The 7352-nt window shown below is 34.7% G+C and overlaps 1 pseudogene; it reads left to right on the forward strand.

The window, feature by feature from the left end:
* The first annotated feature begins 266 nt into the window (after window positions 1–266).
* LOC114460358 (protein canopy 4-like) lies at window positions 267–7114 on the forward strand (annotated as a pseudogene).
* The last annotated feature ends 238 nt before the right edge of the window (window positions 7115–7352 follow it).

Raw genomic sequence — 7352 nt, forward strand, 5'->3', positions numbered from 1 at the left:
TCCTTACAACAACCTTAGTTGTTTTTTACATTTTAATTGTGCTTCATGCTTCATCATTTCACCACCCATAAGCGCCCGGCCGATACACATCACTTCGCTTAATAAAGGTAAACACACACAAAAAATCATACCGTACATCAAGCAAAAGATAATGATATAAATAAATAAACCACATCTAAATAGAAGAGTCTACGCTGTAAGCCCGAACGTTCAACTTCATCCATACAGCACTTTAATTTAACTATTATCAAAAAGTACAAGTAGACAGTCATCCAACCTTTTAAGTTCTGGAAAATTTTGACTTTGAAGTTAATCAATTTAAAAAAAAAATAAAAATTGAGGTAATCGATTGCTCAAATTTTTTGAGTTCTAGTAACTTATTTGGGTTTACAGTGATATAGGGCCCATTACATTTTTGGCTAAATTGGCTCCCATATTTTCCTAACTTCGACCATAGTCTGACTGTAATCTTTTCCATGGTGCATAAATTGTAGGGTTGGGTTCATTACGTTTTTCCTTTAAAAGTCAAGGAAGTTAAGTTTCTCTGTGTTGTTTTAGATGAAAAATTTAATTGGAAAGCTCATATTGATTATGTACAAAGAAAGGTCAGCAAAAGTATTGTCATTTTATATAAAGTTAGAGATGTGTTTGATTGCAGCTTGTTGAGGAGGATTTATTCCTTGATGATTCTCTCATATTTCAGTTATTGTACTGAAGTCTGGTGTAACACATATATCATTACCACATTAGAATCATCAGTAAGAAAGGTCACAGAGAGCACACCAATCATATATTTATTGATAATAAACTACTTAAATTTAAGGATCATGTCGAATTAGAAATTCTGATTATTATGTGGAAAGCTAAACAAAAAAAAAATTTCTAGACAATGTTGCACATGACGTTTGCCATAGAAGAAAATATAACTTCTGGAATATGTTTGTATGGACATCATTAAAACAGAAATCTGTCTGTTTATGGAGTTAAACTGTGGAATTTAAACGTTGTATAAGTTTTTACAAATTTAAGAAAATGTACAAAGACAAAATTCTGAGAGGTTATGAAAAAAAATTGGAAACACATGAATATAACTGTAGAACTGTAAGAGAAATGATGGTGTTTTTGTTATGATTTGTGACCTGGTGATGAGTTAAGGTGGAATGTTGTGGAATCTAATTGATTTCATTTTTAAGTTGTTATTAGGAACAGATAATACAAGATTTATTTTTCCTCTGTTTCTTTTTGTTCATGTATGGAAAACTGAATTTCTCCATGGGGATGAAAAAACATATTTTACAAAAAAAAAAACTGTTTTAATCTTTAAATTGAATGTAAGAATGTGTGTCTTTGTGTGTTAACCCTGAGGTGGACTGGCGACCTATGAGTGGTGTACCTTTAAAGACTTTTTAAAACTTATTAAAATAATGCAATGGGCTCTGGCGCCCTCGTGTGGCCTGGAATAGCAAAAGCATAGATAGTTGAAAGATTTTTAATTAATATGTGGGAATTTTCATTTTTTTTAAATTACTTTACAAATTAAAGTAGAATATAGAAAACTAAAAACACTTATTAAATTAATGAGTTAGACTAACAAAACACTAAAACATTAAAATAAACACCTAAATAATATTAAAATTATGTGAAAACAAAAATGGCCTCAATTCCTGATGAAAAACGGAGTAAATTAAAAACAAATAAAATGACAGCAATAATATTCCATTATTATCATATATTTATAAAATATTAATATAATTACTGAAAATATAACATCAAACCTGGAGTTAATGACAGGTGTTACAGGCACGGCCTGTCTCTTTAAGAGAGGTGTTGCATTGTGGGAGGTGGCGGCATAACCGGGTTGTTTACGTGTGGGTAATGTAGTGTTTCCGGTCAGTCCGGGTGTAGATGTTCTCCGTGTGTGCTCTCTCTGTAAAGTTATCATGCAGCGTGTTCATGACCATAAAGAGAGGATTTAAGTACATCATACCCTCAGATACCTGCCTGGGTTAGGGTTAAAAATACATAACCCAAAAACAATGCCAAATAAAAACTTTTGGAGAACAAGACAATGAAAGTAATGTAAAACACAAAAAAATAAATGAATCAAAAAACAACAAAATGAGGGGAAAAAACAATAAATACACCGTCAAAAGCTAAAAGAACAACAAAAGTAAAACGGGGAATAGTAAACAACTCAAAAACAAGTATAAGCGTAGATATGTACCGGTATGTGTGTTTTATATGTGTAAGTTTAAGTTAAATCCTGTTGAACATCCTCTCTCGCTCCCTGTTCTGATCGATGCTCGACTAGCCATGCCTGTAACGTTTCACTGCGCATGCTCCGATCATGCCGATGTGGCCGTTGTCTTCCAGACCTTCCTGACGTCACCCAGAGTTTAGGATGAAATAATGAGTGTAAATAATGAAGCTTTTTATGGTTTTACAGCTGTTTGGTCTTTATAGTGGAGTCAGTGTGGAGGAAGGAGATAGACTTATCAACAAATGTGAAGGTAGGATTATTTTAATCAGGCTCTACTACTGTGTATCAACACAGAGTAATGAGTCATTACGTGTTTATAACATGTGTAATAATCATAGATTTGTCCAAACATAATGATAAAAATCTATTTATACTGATAAAGCAACAGGGAATGCACTCACCTCTGAAGGTGTGCTATGGTATCTGCCACTAAGATGTTGATAGTAAATATAATACTTCTTTTTTTCTTCTTCTTGTTATTAATTGTAAAATGAATGAGTCTGTGATAACCACATTTATTTATTTATTTAAATAATATCCAGTGTTATCCAGGAAGTTCTATTATTATTCGCATCTTAAAAATTTAAATCCTTGTTTTAATCAGAAATAAAAATGCATTAAAAAGTGACCACAAAACGGTGGAAAAGGTGGTAAAATGGGATTTTAAAAAAACACAGAAAATTGTTAAAAGTTGCAAATTAGAGAAAAGTAAAAGAAAAGAAGGGGAAAAAGAGGGGGGGAGGGGTTGCAAATTAAAGTGACCAAAAACGGACGGAAAAAGTGGTTAAAAAAAAAATAATAATACATGACTCAATTGTCAATATTGGAACAATGAGTTTAAACTGGCAAATAATAGGCATGACAAATGGTGAATGTGGTTAAAATGGCAAAATAAGTATGAAATATGGTGAAAAGAGGTTAAAAGTGACAATAATGGGTCAACATATGCAACATTAGGTGGAAAAAGTGGTGGAAAGGGTTTATAAGTGCTGAAAATGTCTTCAACGTGGAAAAAATGTGCAGAAAAGGTAATAAAAATTTGTTGGAGAAGTGACAGAAATGTAGCAAAAAATGCACTAAAAGGAGCAAAAAATATGGCAAGAAATAGTGATGAGAATAGGTTAAAATATGGCAAGTTTGGTGCAGTTGCAGAATGCCCTTATTGTGGCAATTAAAAATAGAAATAAAGTGTAACCTTTTAAAAAAGAAACATTTTGGCTTTTCTTCAAATCTCATAAAAATAAAGTTTGCAATCACAAATGTTATTTTAGAACAGTAATGATAAAGCTATTTATTAATAAAGTTCAAAGAAAAAAGAGCAGCTGTTAATGGATCTTCTTCATCCTCTAGTGTGTAAGTTCTTGACGGTGGAGATGCAGGAGGCGCTGGAGAGGACAGGTCGGTCCAAGGAGGTGCTGGAGTTGGGGGAGGTGCTGGACACGGGCAAGAGTAGACGCAATATTAAATAGTACACGTTGTAAGAACAACACACTCATCAACCATAATTATCCTTAAATAGCTTTAGAATGCTTAGGATTTTAAAGCATTGCATCGTGGGTAGTTGATGATCTGTGTGTTGATGTTTAGGGAGACCCGTTTGACTGAGGCCGTGGACAACATCTGTGAACGCATCCTGCAGTACAGCGTTCACGCATAGAGGCCTGGAAGTCTACGCTACGCCAAGGTCAGTCCACCGCCTCATTGTTACCTTTAAACAATCCTCCACTGGTTTTACAAGTTTGGCCTAAAACCTTTGAAATGTAATTATTAGAAGATCTATGCCTAACCAAACCATATTTGTTTAATTATTGTTTTTTTTATTTGGCTTTCATAAATAATTATGCATATTTACAGATATTGTACATGATATGAGTGATAACACGTGTTATAAAGGCTATTTTACACAATAGGTGTGGCTACAGATTTATACTTGTTCGTTGGTGTACCATGGGCACTAAAAGTCTGGGAACCACTGATCTACACAACTAAAAATACAAACATGTAGAGGCAGCTCAGTGGGAGCACTAAACAGAAACTAAAAAAGGAGAAGGAGATCAGAAACACAGAACATATAAAGAAGCATAAACTGAATATAGGTCATTTTTTCACTCCAGTGTATTTTGCCAGATCAGCATTTCTTTGAGAGAAATTGTCAGGTTTCCAGATGTTTATGTTTTGCCAGATTAAACTGATGCTGATGTGTTTTATTTTCATAGCATCATATGTGAGTGAGGGGCTTTGATAGATGACATAGTGGTACATTTGTATTTCTATGAGCATTTGCACATCTGTACGTCATAATGCACATGATGACAGTTAGACATTGGTGCAGTGAGTAAATGTATGTATATTACTGGAATTTATTTATTCTTTTGCCATATTATAGTAATCCTGGGGTCGTGATGATGGGGCCCTTGAATATTGTTGCCCAGGGTACAGCGGTGTTAATCTGGCCCTGCCGTGAGGGAAAGGATGTTTATTTATGTGGAAATGTTCTTCTCACTCTCATCCTTGTCTGTTTCAAACACCGTCTAACCTGGTAAAAAACTACACAAATCATCACTGACTCCTAAATCAGAGACACCAGTGCCTGTTTAACTTTAATGTGTCTATAAAGCTCTGTTTGTTTGTAGCGCTGCTGTGCTCTGTGAAAACATGACTCAGCTTTAATCAGCTTCACCTGCTCAGTGTTTAAACATCTCATCAGAGCTACAGAACATCTGGATAAAGTTGTTCTGTTGTTGTGGACGAGATCATCAATACCAGTGATTGTAGAGTCTGAAACATCACAGATTATTGATAACTTCTGATACTGTAAAATATTCTAGCCTCTAGTGGTGAAAAAACACTTCTTACACGTGATGTTTGCACATTTATTTTTGTTTAATCATTACGTTCTGGAATGATGTCATCAGGATCATTTAAATGAGGTTAATTTAAATTAATTTGATCAAAACTTAATCAATAAACCTGATCAGATTCAGTAAATCATTGATCCCTGAGGGTAAATATAGTGACATTAATGCTGTTCTCATACATCTTTATATGACATGAATAATTAAAAAGGAGCAGTCAGAATAATCCATGTCACTACAACTTATATCTACCTTTTAATTGTATTTTACTCATTATTTTAAACATAGATTTTTGTTTAATTATAGTTTTCTTTTTTATTGGTATTTATTTTGTTTCCTCACAGTACAACTTATATCTTCCTTTTAATTGTATCTTTCTTTTTTTTTTCATCCATTTTTGTTTAATTATGGGTTTTTTATTTTCTTATGGTCCATGTGGGCTCCCCATGTTGGTGACCCCTGATTTAGAGAAACTAAAAGCAGCATGAGTTGGCATTTTTTGAAAAAGCTGCTAAAGGATCTAAAAAGCAGGCTGAATGCTTCACTCCAATAGGATGTTTACAGGCAGTGGGGCCGTGTGACATCATCAATCACCTGATTTCAAGATGGTGGAACACAGGTTCTTAAATGGTAAAATAGTCCCATTTTTAAAAGTTAGTAAAATAAATATGGTGCATTATAATAAGTTTTGTTTGGTATAGATCTTCTAATAGTACATTTCAATCATTTTAGACCAAACTTGTAAAAAAAAAAAAGTGGACGATCCCTTTAAAGCTGATCACGTGACCCAAGCAGGAAGTCAGTGTTTTGTTGGTGTGACTACAGGGAACCAGTCAGACCATGACCACACTAAAAAACCTGGTGGGTAATAAGTGAAAGTGGACCTGGGAATGCCGTACGAGCTGTGGGACCAACCGTCTGCAGAGGTCACCGACATGAAGAAACAGGTGGACCTGATCATTTAAAACTTTTAGACGACATTTATTTGTTTTTGTTAAAAGTTAAATCAACACAAGAGTCATTCATAATAGGTAATAGTTTAGTGTTTTAAATAACATGTGTTTACTAATGCAGTTGTGTGTGTGGGTGTGTGTTCAGTGTGAGACCATGCTGGAGCAGTACGAGGACGTAGTGGAGGACTGGTACTTCCATCACCAGGACCAGAGGCTGGAGAACTTCCTGTGTGAGAAGCACATCCTGAAGATGTCAGAGCAAGGTGACAAATATAAAGAAAGAGCAGACAATGCAGAGTGGAATCAAAAAAGTACCGTATTTGAGAGTTAAACTTACCAAGTCTCCTTAGTGCAGCAGTTCCTGATTAGAACCACAGGAGGTGCTAAATGTACCAACTTAAAAAAAAAACCAGCCAGAATATTTTCTGAACAATTTGAGCCCATTTTTGCTTATATTTTTTTATGCTTATTTTTTTTCTTCAATTTAACCACATTCATGATTTGTCATGCCCATCATTTGCCAGTTTAAACCATTTGTTCCAATATTGACACTTTGAAACCTTTTTACCACTTTTTCTGTCTGTTTTGGCTGCTCTAATTTGTAAGTTTTAACCAGTTTAGCTCCTCCCAGTTGACTCTCTCTGAGGCGAGCTTCCTTCCTGTTCCCTCGCTGCTGTGTCCCCACAGGTGTTGGTTTGTTTTTATTATCCACACTGAGTGCACAGGTCATGTGACGGGTGGCCCCTGGAGCTGCTCCAGGGTCTCTGGGAGCTGGAGTCCACTCTCCAAAGCACTGGGTTTCTTTCCAGTGACGGCGCAGCCACAGCTGAGTTTTTTCCACCAGGCGACAAACCACCACGTCTGTGAAGAAGTAACAGAAGTCCTGAAAGTCCATCCTGAGAGAGAACTGGAGCAGTTAGCATATTTTGACTTTTAAAAAGAGGACATTTGGACTGACCTCAACATACACAAAGTACTCAATGTTTTCGTGAATCTACTTTGTAACGGCAAAATATAATATAGTAAATAAATAAGTTGTTATTGTCCATAAGGTTTAAAACTAAATGTATCTCTTTATAACAAATACTTGAAGACTGAAGTCACTCCCCTTTATCATGTCTTATTACAATCTGTCCTTGAAAAATCTCATGTCTACCTTCTTAAAATCTCTCATTCATTGAAACAATGAGAAACATCTAGAAATGAAAAAAAGAAAAAAACTCAAGGTTTACAGAATATTAAATAATCATTATATACACTTCAATAAATGACAGTGAAAGTTTA

Source organism: Gouania willdenowi, unplaced genomic scaffold (assembly GCF_900634775.1).
Source record: "Gouania willdenowi unplaced genomic scaffold, fGouWil2.1 scaffold_431_arrow_ctg1, whole genome shotgun sequence".
Taxonomy (NCBI): domain Eukaryota; kingdom Metazoa; phylum Chordata; class Actinopteri; order Blenniiformes; family Gobiesocidae; genus Gouania; species Gouania willdenowi.